The sequence below is a fragment of the Falco peregrinus genome, chromosome 8, assembly GCF_023634155.1.
Source record: "Falco peregrinus isolate bFalPer1 chromosome 8, bFalPer1.pri, whole genome shotgun sequence".
Classification (NCBI taxonomy): domain Eukaryota; kingdom Metazoa; phylum Chordata; class Aves; order Falconiformes; family Falconidae; genus Falco; species Falco peregrinus.
Genome location: NC_073728.1, coordinates 59,366,671 through 59,382,884, shown reverse-complemented (window position 1 = coordinate 59,382,884; position 16,214 = coordinate 59,366,671). Strand labels below are relative to the sequence as shown.

Here is a 16,214-nt window from a genome sequence, read left to right as displayed (position 1 = left end):
CCTTTTTCTCCCTGTCATGTGCACACAGGCATTTCACAAGGGATGCAAATACCCCCAGCTCACTGCCAGCCTTGAGAGCACTTGTTCTGCTCCTCAATCTCAGCTTTTGTTCTCAGCAAGAGCAATAAGATACACCCTATGAGTGCCAGACAAGGAAGAGCTGAGGTGGGTACAGCCCCATTCAGTGATCCGAAAGCAGGGTCCCAGATGTTTTCCCACCCACAGACCCAAACACTATGGGTTAGCAGGGTGCCATGGACCCCTTAGACTCCTACAACCTTCCCATCAGCCAGGACCTGAGGATTTTCAAGCCATGGGACTACTTTCTTCCATCCATCCTGGTACATGCCTGGAAGCCAGGGAGGTCCTGCAGCAATGCCACCTCCAGCGCCCTTCCCTCAGCCCTGCGGCTCTGCAGCAGCCTCCCACCTTGCAGCTGCCAAGGTGAAGTCTGAGCTCTCCATCCCCACGTTATACCCCTCACCATCCTCTCCTCCCTGCCAGCACAGGTACAGACCTTCCTCTGCCCCTCTCTGGCACTGTGATGTGAGGGCAAGCTGTCCCTGGCCCAGCAGGGCAGGGAGCTTTTCTGTTAAGCTGCAGTGTTTATTATTCTAAAAGAGGAATTTGGCTGGGAGAGAAGACAGGAGGTCAGCTGGCTCGCAGGGAGGCTGGGCTGGCTGGGCAATGCAGCTCTGTGCCCACATTCAGGCCCACATGCCTGTGGGGTGGCCGCGCTCTCCCGGAGTCTGGGGTCCCTGGGGCCATGCTGGGGCTCTGCCAAGTGCCATGGGGGAGGATGGCTCCCTGCCAGCCTGCACACCACGTCCCTGCTCGCCTCTGCGCTGCTGCCCAGCGAGGCTGGGATCTGGGCACTTCAGGACAGTGAATATCTGGGAGGGTTTCGAGTCCAAATGAGACACAGATACAGGCGACTGTCCCTGCCCGGTGACAGGGCCACATTGTCTGTCCTTATCTGTCCTCTGTAATCACATCAGCCCAGCGGTGCTGCACGTGTGGCTTTAGGAATGCGGCCGCTCCTCCTCCGGACAGGAGTGGCGAGCGGGTTTGCTGGCGAGACGGGAGAGCTGAGCCAGCTCGGGCTGCCGGGTTTCCCAGCCCGCTGCCGCACTGGCAAAGGGGCAGCATCCCAGAGCTGGCTGTGGCCAGGCACCGCTGAGAGCCTGTCTGAGCAGCTCTACCCTCATGCTTTTGCAGCATGTTGCATGGGGCAATGGGATAAATGGGGGCACCCCAACATCCCTGAGCAGCAGCAGCAGCGCTGTGCAGAAGGCACCCTGGGCTCTGATGGCCCATGGAGCCATGCCCTCACAGACGGGACACAGGAGAGAGAGCCAGAGCAAAGAGGTCAGACGGCACGGCCAAGGCCATGTGTCAGGGCCACGGCTGCGCCAGGACCAGTACTCAAGTCTCCCAATTCCCCATATCATGACTTCACAGCTTCTCCAGAGCAGTCCCCTCTCATTTCTCCTGCATCCCAAATCTGAAGACAGCTGAGCTTTCTTCTCCACCTCCTCTCCCACTCCCCGGCTTGCTGCTGCGAGTGGTGGCCAGGGGCTGATGCCTCTGTGGCTAATGAACTTGGAGAGGAATTTCTGCAGCGGGAGCAGGGCTACACCCAGGGTCTTGGATATGAGGAAATGCTGTATCCAGCCTCTTCTGGGGGTGGTCACATCTTTATTTAGTAAGTACCATCCCTCCAGCCATCTCTGCCACTCTTCCCACTTCACAGTGCCTTGCTCAGCAGACCAGGCATCACCAAACCTTATTGATTTATTACTGTTTCCGCACTTCAGACCTATCTCTTCTTTAATGATGCTAGTAAGCCAAAGATGCCTTTGCTAATGCCCAAAATATGTTGTGTGGGCTCAGTCTTGACTATTCCTGGGAAACGAGGCGAGAATTTCCTTTGACTTAGCTCAGCATGCCCTGCCACACCTCTGAGCTCCCTTCCCTCTGCTGTTGCTCCCAGCATGTGTATGGGGCAGTGCTCCTGGCAGAGCACCACAGCACGTATGGCAGCGCTGGCACGAGCATCGCATGACACTGCCCGTGCCCAAGCATGGATCATGTAGGATGGGGACATTTCCAGCACTGCAAATGTCTTAAACCATGAGCGTCCACACCAAGGGGGCCCTCCCAGGCCACTGCCCTCCTCCCAAGCATGCCTAGCCTATGTTTCTTGCCTTTCCTCCACAACCACTAACGTCCTGTGGAGAACCAGTATGGGGGTCCTGCGAGCACCTCCAGTGCCGTGGGAGCCGGAACCAGCCTTAAAGCTAGTGCATGGGGAAGGAGATGGCTCGGCGTGCCAGGGAGGGGGAGAGCAGCCGCAGCTGTGCTGACAGCCACCTTGGGAGGAGCTCTGGTCCCTACACACCAGCAAGGGGATGTGCTATCTGCTGGAAATCAGGGTGCACAGACCCAGCTCAGCAAATTTACATTACCAGGGCAATTCCTGCACCCATTGCCCCACATTGCTTTGCTACACTCACTGTGCTCCCCTGGCCCAAGCCTCCCTCATCCTGCAATGCTGGGCAGAGGTGCTGGCTGCCAGCCCGGCTTGCCAGGGCATCTCGGCTGGCGACAGGATGACCGCGGTGAGAGAGGGAGTGGAGAAGCAAAGCCAGGCCTCTTGCACAGCCTCTGGTCCTTTCTCTTCCTCTGGCTTTCTATTTCTAGCAACTTTTCTTGCTGGGGCTGTGCTTCCAGGCGCTCCCACAATGCTTGTTGGCCCTGCCGTCCTGCCAAGCAGGCGAGGGACATCTGGTGCAAATTAGCGGGAAATAAAATATACTTTATTTCTTCTTTGTCTAAGCGCATCTGAGTCATTAAGTGAGATCGTGGGTGCCCGTATGCAATAAAAAAAAAAGCCCCGTATGGATCCCATGATCAGTGCTACTCGCAGCCAGGGAGCGAGGGCTTTTCCTGGCTGGAGGGAGCACCGTCCCCCTCTTTCGACAGCAAAAAGCTCCCTGAGCAAAGGCTGGAGACTCCTGAAACCCAAGCTTTGCTTGTCTGGCAGTGAAACTCTTTGGCTTGTCCTGTGTTCCTCTGCCACCCTCCCTCTGGCCTCTGCAACTGCTTCTTTCCCACCCTTTAATCTAAATAAAACTGAGTGGTTGGTGGTGGTTTTTTTTTTTCCATTTGGCTGGAACCATCCGGAGTTGCAACATCTCTCCTCTGGGGTCCCTTGGCTCTCATGACACCGTGTTTACTCACAGGCCAGATTATCATCACAGAGTCCTTTTTCTTTTTCCCAGCACATGGCTAGAATTAGGCAGGGCACACACATGGGGAGCCTGCCGTCCCAAGGCCCATAAACAGCTGCTGATAAAACACAGAGGTAGGAAATCTGAAACCAGGCTGAGGGGCAGAGGAGAGGGGAGTCCCTGGGGTCCCACAGGCCATCCCTGCCCAAGGGATGAACATCTGGGGGCAAAACCCGCCTCACCCAACCACCTGCCAGCACCAAGGAGTTCTGAGGCTTTACCCAGGCACCGGTGAGACCAAGGGATGCTGAGAGCCCTGGGTGCCTGTTTGCAGCATGCCTGAGTTTGGGGGTTCCTTGCAGAGGTGAGGTTTCGCAAGCACTTAGAGGCAGCACTGCTAACGCCTGAACCCTCCGAGTGGTTTTGCCAGAGCTCTTTGGTCTGTGAAGATGTGATTAAAGCCACAATTCTGGTGTGGACCACGCTCTTAGGAGATGGTCAAAGCAGGGGCAGTATGAGCTCAGGGCCACCACATAGCCACAGGTGGGGACAGCTTTCCTGCTTGCCTCTGCTGCAGAAAGCAGGGATAGTGTGACCAGAGACCCTGCCCACGACCTCAGATCCTGGTCCCCTGCTTCAGTGGCACCTGGAGGAGGTGGTTGTGTGGTCATGAGGGCACTGGTCCTGCAGCCAGATGGCAGGACATGAGCTATCACAGGCAGCCTTCTCCGGGCCAGCCTGCCACGGGCTATTGCAGGCTTTGACAGCATCTGTCAGAAAGCTGAAAATGAGGATCATGACTCCAAAGTAGGGAGGGAAGCTGCCGGGGAGGATGATGAGTCCGCATTGAGCCCTGGCGGTATGATTCAGCAGCCCTGGGGTCAGCCATGTGAGGAATGGGGTGGGGTGGTGAGCCCCATGCAGCCCCATTTCAGCTGTGGCCACCCTCCCTATCCGAGCGTGGGGTGACTGTAACGTGCACGCATGCGATCCAGGAAACCTCAAGCCATGGGCTTTCTCGCTGCGAGGACCTGGGACAGGGGGACATGGGACCATGGTGAGCCCTGCACTCTCAGCTTTAATCCCCCCCCAGCTTTCCCACTCCATTTTAAGCCCATGGGAGATGGAGGAAAAAAGCGACCTATTTAGTGTAAGTTCAAAATAAAACAAAACATCTGTTTGGAGACGTGCCAGCATTACAAATAATCCCCCAGCCTCGAGTGCTGGTATTTGTGGCCCTTTCAGCTGCATATGCTCCCCTGCTTCCACTTTCGGAGGAAAGGCCATGCCCCAGGGCTGACAGGGCTGCTCCCCAGAGCCTGCGAGCTTGGCCCAGGCTGTGGGAAAACCCTGGGTGAGGACCAGGGCTCACCTGGGGTCGGGGAAGGAGGAATGGGGGTGTTAGGAAGAACGGCTGCCACGTGCCAGGCAAAGCTGAGGCAGTGCCTGGCTGTCCCTTGCTGCATACCCTGCTCCTCACCCCAGACAAATCCTGTCTCCCTTACCCTCCCTAGGGCAGCCAATCAGTGCCAGGGCCATGGTGATGCCACGACGGGTCCATGGTGGTGCTGGGGACTGGCCAGCATTTCGGAGCACAGCCCCGAAGTCTGGCGTTGTGTGTGACAAGGGATGCTCGCACCGGGTGTGGGGAGCAGGGCTTTGCTCAGCCTTGGGGCTGGCCCAGTGCAGTGCAGCGATCCCCTGGGGAGGCACAAATGTGCCCCTTGGGAGCATTTCAGCCTTTCCCAGCACCCTTCTCCAGCAAGATGCTCTAAAGGATGCAACAGAGCCCAGCTGGCTGTCCGTTACCGTCCCCCAACTTCCCCATTGCCCCGACAGCAAAGACATTTCAGGAGAACGCATCACGCGAGTTATGAACGTAGCTGCAGGGCACCTAAACCACGGCTCAGTACCCACACAGCTCCCTGCATTGCTTCACTGCTGGCCCCTCCAACCAAGCAGCAGCACCTCAGGGCTGGCTGGCAGCAGTGACTCAAAGAGCTCTCTGGCCCCTCCACCCCTGAAGTGGCATATTGAGGGCTCCCAGCTCCCAAGCACGTGGGGCTGGATGGGGCTTGCCTCTCCGAGCAGAGCCCACCTGTTTGCCTGCTGGTTTTCCCCACCACTGGTGGAGTGGAGGGGGCAAGCAGGGGATGTGGGACCAAGGGTTAGGCACCATCCTGGCTGCTGGTCTCATGTCCTGGCACCCCCAGGGCTTTCCCTGCTCACATACCTTGGCTGCCAGAAAGCTGCGTCTGCTTTCCCACGGAGATGAGATGCAAGGGAAGCGCTCTGCTAAGGTATACATGAGGAGGAAAATAATCCCCAGCATGTCAGCATCGCTATCACCTGCTCAGAGTTGCTATTTGAGGGTGGCTGCTATGATGGGGCCAGGGCTAGAGCCAAAGGTCCCAGCTTGCTCTAATTAACCACTAATCATCAGCTGGGAGGGGAGGGTGATGGAGGCAGGAGAAAGAGAGCCATCCTGAGCCCTGGTAGGATGTAGGGGCTTTGCAAAGTCCCAGGAGCAGTCAGAATGTTGTGGTCTTATTAGTCCTACATAACAGTGAAGGATGAGCAACCTGATCCTTCTCTGACAATTTCCCTGAGACACAGATCTACCAGGGAGGAGGAGATAATCTGTAGATGCATCAGCTCTTCTCAGCTGCCTGTGAGGGACCCGAGCTTAATCGCTTTGTTCTGGAGTTTTAAACTCTCGTATCTGGGATTAGGCACTCATCAGCTCTGTGGTCAGGGCACCCTTTGCCCATCTGTGGGACCCAGAGAGGAGCCTGGCACTGTAGCTGGGGTGGGAGAGTGCAGCGCCAGGTAGTGCTGGGGTGTGAAGGGCAGAGGCTGCTTCCAGAGGGGAGCTGTGTTTAATTTGGCCCTGCTGCTCCTAGGTTCCTGGGAGGAAGCAAAATGCAGCTGCTGGTGCAGCTCTTGGTGCTGGGGACTGATCCTGCCCCCTCCTCCATAAGCTCACCTGTGGGGCAGGAGGACCAGGGTGGTGGCACCCAGGACAGTAGAGGGCTGAACCATAATGGTGGGGCAGCCACCCTCATCCCATCCCATCCCCCCTCTCCTGTCTGCTGGCAAGCTGGGGTCAGACGCCCAGGAGGCAATCGCATATGATGTAGGTCTGGCCCCCACCTCCTTATAACAGCAGGACCTGGGGGCAACGATGGAGCTTTCTGGAGCAGGGGGTGCAGAAATCCAACACGTTCCCTATGTATCTGCAGGTTGCACAGGGGATGCCTCCCTCTTGGATAACCTTCTCCTATGTGCTCTGGCCAGGCTCTTGCCATCCTGCCTGCAGGGTCCTCTATAACCTCCAGCAGTTCCTCTCCCCTCAGTCATGGAGCAAAAATCAGCTTCCCTGTGCACCCATGCTCTGCAAACAGCCCCTGCCCCCCAAACCTCGCAGATCCTCCGGAGGAGAAGCTAAGACAGGACTCTGTGTCAGGGCTAGCAGCTGCCATCACCCCCTGCCCTCCCCTGAGCACAGCTTTAAAATGGGCGCCGAGTCCTGCTCCCTGCACAAGGAATTCCTGAATCAAACCATATTCTCCCAAACAGCTCCCAGGCTGGAGAGTGGAACTTGGCAGCTGCCTGCAGGAGAGCGGAGGGGACCCCTGTCACGATGCCGGCAGTGCTTGGCCCCGAGGAAAGCAGGGTTTCTGTTCTGCAACCATTTGCTCAGCAAAGGCTGAAACCGAGGTGACTTCCAGTTTGCGAGCAGAGAATGCGCTTGCAGAGAGTGGAGCTCGAAATGGTGTATTTTCTGCTGGCCCCAGTTCAGACAAACCCACAAGCAAACATATTTTTTTGTATAAATAAGACAGTGTGTCTCGCCAGTTAAAGCAATTCAAACATGAATGTAGCAATTTAATTGGTGCCAATTACTGTGTCTCTGTAGCATTAAGATTTCAGTCACAGACCCTTCCGCGTGGTAGATGGGCCCACAGGGGGAAGGCAGAGGGACCAGCAGGATGGGGTCCCCTGCCTGCTTTGGGACCCTCATCCCTCCGAGCAGCCCTGGTGCTACCCATGGGGACATGCTGAGAAGACCCTTTCCATAATGGGTAGGTGGTCCCTCCTACTCAATCTGTCTCCTAGTCTGCAGCCCAGGGTTTGACGGCCAGCACAGTGCCCTAGTTAAATCCCTGCACTCTCCAGCTCTTCCCTGCTCCTGCACCCCACAGCATCCTGCAAGCTCCATGACACACCAGCTCTCATTGAGCCTGGAGAAGAGCATAGGGTGGCTGTTGGCAGGGACCTGGACAGATGAGCAGATGCCCCTGCAGGCATGCCCTGGAGAAGATGAGTCCAGCCATGGGCGCAAGACATACACCATTTGCACTACACCAGCCTGGCTTTCCTGGTAGCAGCCTTTCTGTGGGAGCTTTTGTGAGCTCCCTGCTCTCTGCACAGGCTCTCCCCACCGTGATCCTCTGGCTCTGCAGGCTGGTGGTTGCAAGAGAAGGGCACAAACACAGACCAGGGCATGCCACAGCCTGTGTGCCAGGTGTGCACCCAGGAACAATGAAAAAGCAGGGTGTGAGGGGCAGCGCATCACTGTACATCTCCTGCTGCCAGGCTGGAGGGCCAATGGACCCTTGTAAGCACGTGATCCATCCCAGCACCCCTCTGTGCATCTCTGGTATGTGTTCCTGTCCCTGTCCCAGCTGGGTCTGCTCAGTGTCCCCCATGGTGTCAGGAAAGCACTGCACTTCCAGGAGGAGTTGTCCCAGTGGGAGCAGAGCAGGGCAGAGGTGCACTTGGCTCGGGGAGCCTAATTAGGCAACCAGGGAGAGGAGGAGGGGAAACAGCCACCCCTAAAACAAGCCTGGTTATGTCCAATTTGACTGGTGGAGCGGAAGGAGCCTCCTGGAGCTGCTCCAGCCTCTGAGGAAACAATACCCAGTCTATACCCTCCCCTTGCAACTACTCTCCAGGGGATTTCTTTGCCTTGGTTGAAGTACAAACAAACAAACTCCATGAAGTGTTCAGCTCAGATCCTCCCTTGCAGGGATAGGATGCATCCCACCAGCCCCAAGCCTGCATGGTCCCCAGCTCCCCCCAGCTCTGGGCCAAAGGCAGCCCCCACTGCCAGCACCAGAGCTGTGCTCCTGTGGGATTTGGCCACCACGTAGCTCCTCCACTCCCTGCCCTTTGCTGCTGCATCCTGGGAAGACACTTTGCTGGAGCCTGACCCTATGAACACCATTGCAATCCCATCCCACTCCAGTGCGGCATCAGGCACTGGGGCCAGTGGGACCTCAGGGCCTCCTGGCCCCAGGGTGGAGCAGGGCACAGGAGTCCCTACCCAGACCCTCTGGCAGCGGCCCGCAACACCTGCCCGTCATTTGGGTGATGCTTCGGCCAGCCAACATGGTCTTTCTTTGTACAGCATCACTATCGCAGCTAGAGATAGGTTCTTAACCTCAGCTTTCCTCCAGTACTCACCAAGGCAATTTTGTCTTGCCCTAGTCCTGGAGAAGGGCTCAGTGCTCTCCTCTCTCTAACAGTGTTGTTCTGAACGCTTTGGAAATCCTGTCACAGACCCATCAAAAATGAGGCTGAAAGAGATCATGGGGTCATTGCCCTGCTTGCAGTGCCCCCATCTCCCCAGCCAGAGGTTTGCCCAACATGTCTTTTAAAGCCGGTAGGGCTGAAGGCACCCAGCCTCTCACCTTTAAACCTACAGACATTTCCCCTGAAAGCTAACTTGTTTCTTTGCAGTGACCTTTCCCTTGCATGAAGACTGTGCACTACATCCCCACAACATCCAGTGACCAATGAGCCCCATCAACCCCTCCCCGAGCCCTCTGCATCCTCTTCTGGGCTTCTGATCCCTCTCTGCTCTCCCCAGCCTTTCCACTCTGTGGACTGGAGCTTTCCTATCCCTGATGAAGTGCTTGGCATCATTTGCTGGGGGGACTAGCTCCCCCCACCCTGCCTGTTCATGACGCCCCCAGCCACGCGCCTTTTGGCACACCCCATGGGAAGAGCTGTGGGTTTCCCCACACCACGCTGCAATCCGGTTTGTGTCCACTATAGCCCCCAGATCCTTTCCCACTGCATGAGCTGCCTGGGCTGTTAGCTCCGAAGATGACACACAGACATCTAGTATTTCTTTCCTAATGGCAGCGTGCTGTCACAGCTTGCTGTTGCTGATCCCAGTGCCCTTGGGATCCTCCTGCACTCTGATCTGCCTGCACACCAGCTGCCCACCCAGCTTGGTGCCAGCCCAGAGTTTAGCACGCGTGCTTGTCTGTTGCCCAGGCAGTTAATGTAGAGATTGCAGAAGACCAAGCCCAAGTCAGAGCCCTGTGGGACCCCACTAGAAATGACCAGGACTTTGGACAACAAGCCATGGCTAACTTCTCCCTGACTGCAGCATCACAGCTGGACGTGCTTGTATTCAGATCATGCTGCCCGTTCGGACTATGGGCAGCCTGAACCTGCAGCCCTGTGTGGGGATGCAGGAGAGGAGCTGAGGGCAGGTGATCGGGTGGCCACAGTCCCTCCGCCTGCTCCTTCAGCGAGGACCCGCCACGTTGTTGAGCTGGAGAAAGGGGCAGCTGGTTTTTAGGGAGAGAGAAAATCCCTTTGCATGCTGCAAATGGGTGGCTGTGGCTTGATTCTTCTCCAAACCCCTGACCCCTCTTGATGCACCAACTGACTTAGAAGTGTTTCCTGGACCCAGGGACATTGTCAGGGGTTGGTGACTGCCACATCTCACCCAAGCCTGGGTGACATCAATGTCAAGGAGCAACTTCAAGCCTCATGTCAGACCATGCCCAGAGTTAACTGTCAACCAAGGCGGCTACCTGGCGACTCCCTCTCCAAGCCAGCACATGGCCTCTGCCAGGCAGACCTATGGCTTTGCCACTGGCTCCGGTTGCCTGAACGAAACGTGCCCCTTTCCCAAGAGTACGGGATGCACAGTCACCTTGTCCTGCAGAGTGCTGAGGGGGAAATGACCCTTCAACCAACGCCCCAATGACCCCTGGGGAGCACTGGGGCTCAGCATTACCAGTCCTTGCCATTGATAGAAGACCTTCTGAAAAGATTTGGGACTGCCAAGCCCCTGCAAACAGGGCAAGGATGGAGCAGCACAACATCCCTTTCCACCACAAGTCCTACTTTGAAAGTCTCCTTGTTGGCGGATGAGTGCAGGAACTGGATGCCCTGAGCCCGCAGTGGTCCCAGCATGAGCACCAAAGCCCCACAGGTCATGCAGCCCCTGTCCCTGGACTGTCAGGGCTGCCTGAGTCAGCACAGCTTTATTCTACACCAGTTCCAGCCTGCTGGAGATCCTCAGCTCCTGGGCACTTGCGACAGCAGAGCGGTTGCCCATATCCATGCCTAGAAGGGTTTTACAAGGCTCTGCCCCTCCAGTACACGGCACTCCAGGGTGCAGGCCCTGAGCAGGGCTTGCAGACATCCCTCTCCACTTTGGCCTGGTCCACGAGGACAGGAGTCCCACCAAGGGCACAGACCGAAGCAGCATGGTCCTAGGAGACCCTGCATTTAGGGATGACCACGGGTATGTTCAAACAGTCTAATGCTGCGGTGATGCTGCTCTGCAGTGGGGTACACTTACACTTCTAGAAGATGTCTTGCTAGGGGTGGCGAGCAGTCCCTTCCCCACGCACATCCCAGCCCTCCCACAGCCACCAGGCTGCGAGAGCCAGGGTAACCCTCTGACCCAGGGAAGGACCGAGAGCTCCCCAGGGAGAAGCAGAGATCCACTGGGCCCTGCTCCCGCTGCAGCACTATACCCCTCCAGTCCCTCGGCTCCCTGCAGTTTTCCCAGCCTAGGACCTGGAGAGAGTGGATGGGATGGCTTTTCCCGCGGGATGCCGCAGAGCTCAGCTGCTCTTCATCAACCACCACCTCCCCAGGGCCTGGCAGGGTGTTTTGTGGTGCCAGCCCCATGCAGGAGAGCAAAGCCCCTTCCAGAGCAACTAGGCTAGCTCGAGGAGAGGATCCCTGGGGTCTGTACCACCTCCAGCGTGCGGCTCCCTGGCCAGAGAGCCAGAGCAGAGCAGGAGGGCCAGCTGACCCCTGGGTGGGTGACACGAGGGCTTACCTTGGGCAGGGTCTCACCGGCAAATGCCTGTGCCGCACGTCCCACGGGCGCTGGCCGCCCCGAAATTCCTTCCTCTCCTCCTCCGCACTCTTTATCTGCTGCCTGCCGAAGCTCTCCCTGCCCTCCCAGCTTTCCCCAGCTGGCAAGGCTTTTCCACTTAAAGGAGAAAAAGAGGGAAGGGAAGAAATGAAGTGGAGGGGAGGAGGGGAAAAAAAATAAAATAAAATCAAAAGGAGAGGCAAGGCTGTGCCAGGGCTGGGCTGCAGCCAAGCCCTTGCTCTGCTCCTCTAGTGCATCTTAGCAGCACCCTGGGCAGCCCCCAGCCCACCTGGGAGGGGGTCCAGCCACCTCGAACCCCAGCGTGGAGCAAAGCCCCGGGCTGAGGGGTGTGCACGCGTGTGTGTGTGCGTGTATAAATAAAAGAGACCTCGGGAGGAGGAGAAGGGGGGAGGCTGCCTCGCCAATGAGGAGCGGAGTCCCTCCGACTTCCTCCCTCCACCCTCTGCGGGGACCCTTTGCAGAGCAAAACTTGCGATTAAAGCCCAGCAGATGAGTGTGAAGGGAGGGGAAAAAAAAAAAAAATTGAGAAAGGAGGAGAAGCCAAAGGGGCTGCAAGAGAGGGGAGTTTTGCTGCAGGCTGCCGATGACGGCGAGAAGTGAGGGCCTGGCTAACGGGAAACAAAAGGAGCCCAGAGCAGCCCGGCTCTCGCCTCCTTAAACCGGAGGAAAGGAGCTGCTCTCTCCCTGTGTCTGCTTTCAATTCTGGCCTTTTTCCCTGTTTTCTTTTTTCTTTTCTTCCCCCCACACCCCCCACCCCCCCCCCCCCCCGCTTCAAGCCCCCCTCCCCTTTTTCTTTTTTTTTTTTTTCCTCCCTTTCTCAGGATATGAGGGGATGTTTAGAAAATCCGCTGCCCACGCCAGCAGCTGACTCATGTTTTTATTAAAGAAGGCCTGTACTGAACCGACTCCGCATATTCCCCCCGGACGCCTCCCCGTGCCGTGCCGGCACTGCGCCTCCCGCCCCGCTGACCCCCGGCTGGCCACGGCCGCTCGGGGACCGCCAACGCGCCCTCCCAGCCCTTTTGTTTTTTTGGAAAGGGGAATAAAAGGTCTTGTGCGACTGGGATGCTGCAGCAGACGGTGGTTTGGTTGTGGACTCAGGGCCGTTTGGGCTGCCGAGGGGCATGGAGCTGGGAGAGGCAGCAGGAGTTTCCACCTCAGCCATGCCATCATCTCAGATGTCCTGCACCCCTCCTGCTCTGGCAGGGTGGAAGCCAGCTGAGGAACATGCTGAGTCATTTGATGAGTCCAAATAGTTTCTGAGAGTCTCTCAAGAGGCACAGCATTATTGTTTATCCAAAAGAGTATTATTTTTTTCGATTTGTTTCAGGACTGTAATGAGGTGCAGAAGCTCTTTGGATCAAAATTGTTGTTTGACTCATCAGTTCTTGTCACCATTTCCATCTTGGGGATGTGCTTTTGTCTGATCCAGACAAGAAAAACTGCAAAAATACACTGGCTATCCTGAAAAAGGAGACTCCCCTGAAAAGATGCTTTTCTATCTTTCTTTCTTTTCCTTTCCAAGAATTAAAAAGCCCTTCCCGTAAGGACAACATCACTGAAATCTATGTTCCTGGCTTGTTTGCAAGGCAGACTCATCCCCTTCTGCCTCACTAACGAATGCCTGCACAATGGGCACAGCTAATGATTCCCCAGCTGGATGATACCAAGAGATTGCTACTTATCATCCTTTATCTCAGTGTTTTCTTTGCACTGCCAAAAATCAAAGGGGAAAGCCTTTGTTCTGTGCAACCGCGGAAGGTGAGGAGAGCCTGGCTGCGGCACCCCTGCAGCTGCACAGATACAGCTGTGGCACCCCTGCCGCTGCACAGGTACAGCTGCATGCAGGGCAGGGGACATGCGGGTCTGGCTGAGCCTGGGCAGGAGAGGGAGGCTGGGGAAAGGAAGGATGCTGAGAGGCAGCCCCCTGGGAGATGGAGGGGCTCCTACACTGGGCTGGGGCAGAGAGGGTGTGAAGCAGTGGTGGCTGGGTGAGACCCCGCTGCTCCCCTGTGCTGGGCCGGCCAGATTCCCTTACTCCAGGTGTGGTGGTGGCCATGTGTTGGGGGTCCTTGGCAGCCCCCCCAGAGCTGAGATGGGCTGTAGTGCTGAAAAGGAGCCAGCAAGCGTGAGAGCAGTTCATATGGGGGGCAGACGTCAGAGGGGACGTGCTGCGCACATGGCTTTTCCCAACACTTTTCCCAAGGGATAAAGATGTGTCTGACGGGTCGCTGTGCAGGGACATGTGGGCTGCTGGGAACAGCCCAGCAGAGCTATTTCCTGGTAGTATCCTCGTGCCAAGGACAGCATCACTGCTCCCAACCCAGCGGGAGATGGAGAGACCCACCGGTACAATCCTGCTGGGCCCCTCGCACTGGAGACGGGCTATCTGGGGTGGGCAGAGGGTGGAAAACCTAGCATGGACCCCGCTTGAGGGCAGTGCATCCTGATCCCAAGGTGGGATATGTTCCCCTGTCTCCCCCCTGCAAATGGGTCACCCCAATGCCTACTCCCGGGCTGGGAGCAGAGACAACCTGGGCAAACAAAACACTCTCCCAGAAGTTGTCTGCAAAGGCCAGCAGGGTTCATTGTTTTGGGATGCTGGGGGAGCCCTGGAAAGCCGACAGCATCCCAGCAAGCACACGGCGGCCCGTGCTGTATGTCCCCAGGGAGCATCCAGGGCTTGCACTTTATTTAAGAACAGCACATTGGGGTTACGGCAGCTCCTGGGAAAGGCCAGCTCAGAGGAAGCAGCGAAGCCAGAGGGACTCGTCTGTGTGAGTGCGTGGGTGGAGTGCAGCAGCTCAGCTACCTCTGCCTCATCCCCCCTTCATTGCTCACCTCTATTTTTGGTGCCTGCACCCCTGTTTGTGGCGCTTGCAGGACTTAGTGATTCCCCCAAGGCTGGGACAGCTGCAGTGTGGGCTGCCAGAGCCACTCTCAGCTGAGATTTCCAGCCTCAATAAGCACCGTTAAGTGCTAGTGGGAAACTGAGGTCACGTAGTGCTACGTCTCTGGAGGGGACAGCAGCCACTGAGATAGGGACACTGCAGTATTTGGATTGTTCTGGCATCACCTGGATCAAAGCAGCTCTCTGATCTCCTGCCCCATCCCAGGTGGAGCTGGGACCACGGGGAAAAGCCCATATCCTGCACTTGACATGGAGAAGAGACACCAGAGCCAGGTGACCCAACACAATGTTGGGAACGGCCACGCTGGAGCCAGCAATGGGTCCCATGTGCCAGCAGGGAGGCAGGTAGGAAAGAAGAAGCAGATGCTGGCTTTCCCCACATCTCCAAAGGTTTAACAAGGGCTAGACTTGCCCCTGGCTTCGGTTCCTCTGAGCCTCTACCAACTCCAAGTCAGCTCAGGAATTTCAGCATCGCTCTGGTGTGGTGTCAAGCCACAGACCACAAGAGAGGAGCGGCGGGTGCCAGGGAGCACAGCACCACATCTGGGCAACCCACCCAGTGTGGCAGCTGCCAACACTTGCTCCTGGCTGGATCCAACTCTTGGGCCCTGGGGAGAGCTTCATGGAGGCTTCATCCAGCCCTTTCCAGGGCTCTGACCTGGCCTCCAGAGGAACGGCTACCCTGTGCATGGTCCTGCTTCGCCAGGGTGGCAGTGGGGGGCCCAGGGATGAAGGGGAGGCAGAAGGTGCTGGGCTCCTTCCAAAGTGACCAATGTGCCGGGGAGCATCCTGGGCTGGGGAGCATCCTGCAGCACTGTGAATGCCAGCCATGGACACCGCAGGGTGACAGTGGTGTCAGGAGGTAGCACTCACCATATGCCATACAGTGCTGGGACCCTACAGATGCTGGCCCGTCCCCTACATCCCCTGGGTTTGGCCGTTTGGAGGAGGCACTAGCCAGTGGCAGAGGATGCTAGCCCGCTGCCTTTCCCTGCCTTGGGGCCTTTCCGCCCCCGTCCCACGCACTCTTCCTAACCCCCATGATGAGCCTCGGTATTAAATGTGCTCCGCAGAGCCCCGGGAGGCAGCGGCAGGCTCCTGGGTGAATACTAATAGGGATGCCGTCCGGTCGCCCCAGACTTTCCCACACATCTGCAGCCACTTAATGTGGGAATCGTTAACCCTCTGCTTACGCAGCTCCTGAAACACAGCGAAGGAGCGAAACATGGCCAGGATGCTCCCTGCCAGGCCCTGGCCACCTTTGGGACCCCATGCCTCCTGTCACAGGCTGGGTGGGTGAGCCATGCTCAGCACCCATCAGCTGCATAGTGAGCACCCAGCTCTGTGCTGGTGCAGGGGGAATTGCATCACCAACTCAGTGAGAGCAGAGGCCCTGCATGTGCTGGAAAGCAACATGCCAGCATGTGTCCCTGTCCCTAACGCACTCTTGAGGATAGTCCCAAGATTTGTGGCATTTGCATTTTGCCAGGAAAGCTGATCCAGATCCTGAAGAGCAACACCAAGCCCAGGGGTGGGGAGACGGGGGCTGTACAGCAGTGCTGGCAGCACATCCGTCTTGGGCTATCGCAGCCCAGCACTCCTCTCTCTGGAGAGCAGCTCTGCAAAGCCCACCTCAGCACAGGGCCACTAGTGCCAGCAGAGACACGGTTCAGGCAGCTGGGAAAAGCCAAAGGGCATGCAGGAGTCTGCAGTGGGACTGATGGAGCTGGGACAGCAGGTTGTCCTCTGCAAGAGGGTTGCACTGATGTCTCTGTTGCCAGAGAGGAGGGGATGCTCTCGGGGCATTCAGTGGCGTGGCTGTGCTTGCCCCAACCCTCCCTTGTTCTCTAGGATGGTGCTCCAAAGATGTACGGCAGGAACGATGCATAGCAGATGTGCTGTGCTCTCC

At 57.2% G+C, this 16,214-nt stretch overlaps 1 protein-coding gene across 2 annotated transcripts in view; it reads right to left on the bottom strand.

The window, feature by feature from the left end:
* PDGFRB (platelet derived growth factor receptor beta) overlaps positions 1 to 11,844 on the bottom strand; it is a 34,261-nt gene extending 22,417 nt beyond the window's left edge. The window contains exons 1-2 of one of the 2 annotated variants that reach the window (XM_005231793.3): positions 11,663 to 11,841; positions 11,335 to 11,490 (exon numbers count right to left, since the gene is read on the bottom strand). The gene's annotated coding sequence lies outside the window, so the exon portion shown is untranslated. Of the gene's footprint in view, positions 1 to 11,334 lie in introns of both variants that reach the window. The other variant, XM_027778802.2, reaches the window with a different exon arrangement.
* Between the last annotated feature and the right edge of the window lie 4,370 nt (positions 11,845 to 16,214).